The sequence below is a fragment of the Musa acuminata genome, chromosome BXJ2-9 (assembly GCF_036884655.1).
Source record: "Musa acuminata AAA Group cultivar baxijiao chromosome BXJ2-9, Cavendish_Baxijiao_AAA, whole genome shotgun sequence".
Classification (NCBI taxonomy): domain Eukaryota; kingdom Viridiplantae; phylum Streptophyta; class Magnoliopsida; order Zingiberales; family Musaceae; genus Musa; species Musa acuminata.
The window spans coordinates 25,571,244-25,572,500 of NC_088346.1; positions in this window are offsets into that span (position 1 = coordinate 25,571,244).

Sequence of the window (1,257 nt, forward strand, 5' to 3'; positions counted from 1 at the left end):
ACATTTAAAAACGAAAGCTGCGTTCGTCCGATAAAAACGATTTCGATGTAAAAGCCGATTCTAAGATTACTTAAGATTAAGCGCAGTTTACGTCTAAGCACAGTTTACGTCTAAATTGAGTTTGCGTCTAAATACAGTTTGCGTCTAAACGTAGTTTTGCGTCTAAACACAATTTTACGTCTAAACGTAGTTTTACGTCTAAACTCAGTTTACGTCTAAACGCAGTTTTACGTCTAAACGCAGTTTGCGTCTAAAAGTAGTTTATGTCTAAAACACAGTTTTATGTCTAAACACAGTTTGCGCAGTTTGCGTCTAAACACAGTTTTGCGTCTAAACTCAGTTTACGTCTAAACGCAGTTTTACGTCTAAACGCAGTATGCGTCTAAACGCAGTTTTACATCTAAACGTAGTTTGCGTCTAAAATAGTTTCAAAGGGATCTAAACTTAGAAGCTAGTTCATAAAAGCGCAGAAGACATTTTTACAGAATCAAAACACAAACGTAAGCTGATCGTACGAAAAACACAGATTTACGTCTGAATGCAGATTCGAAAAGATCAACACTTAGAACTTATTCGTAAAGGCCCAGAGAGCAGTAGTTATGTAGGAGGTTTGCAGTAATGATAAGGTACTCGAAATAAAAGCAAACCAAAGATTTAGAGTGGTTCGGTCAGTCTTGACCTACTCCACTTTTGGATTCCTCCTCCGACGAGGTCACCGACGTCAACTAGCTGCCTTCCTTCAATGGGCAAAGGCCAACTGCCCTTTTATAGTTTCACTCCTTTTGATGGGCTCAGGAGACAACCCTTACAGAACCTTTCTCTCCCCACTTTTACAATTCAGAAGCTTAAAGAACAGAAGGAGGAGACTTAAAGGCTTTACAACAATTTTGAGCTCTTAGAATCAGAAAGAATCAAGATTTCGATGTAGGTCTCTTGCTCTTTCTGTGCTGAATGGGTGGGGTATTTATAGGCCCTAACCCAGTTCAAATTTGGAGCTCAAAACGATCAAATCTCGGAATTCCGGGATCAGGCGGTTGCACCTCCTGACTGGAGAGGTTGCACCGCCTGGCAGAACTCGGAGACTGAGCCCAGGCGGTTGCACCTCTCTGTCAGGGGCGGTTGCACCGCCTGAGTCTGGCTCGGAGACTGAGCCCCAGGCGGTGCCACCTCCAGACTGAGGTGGTTGCACCTCTCTGCCAGAGCTCGAAGACCGAGCTCAGGCGGTGCTACCTCTCTGTCAGGGAGGTTGCACTGCCC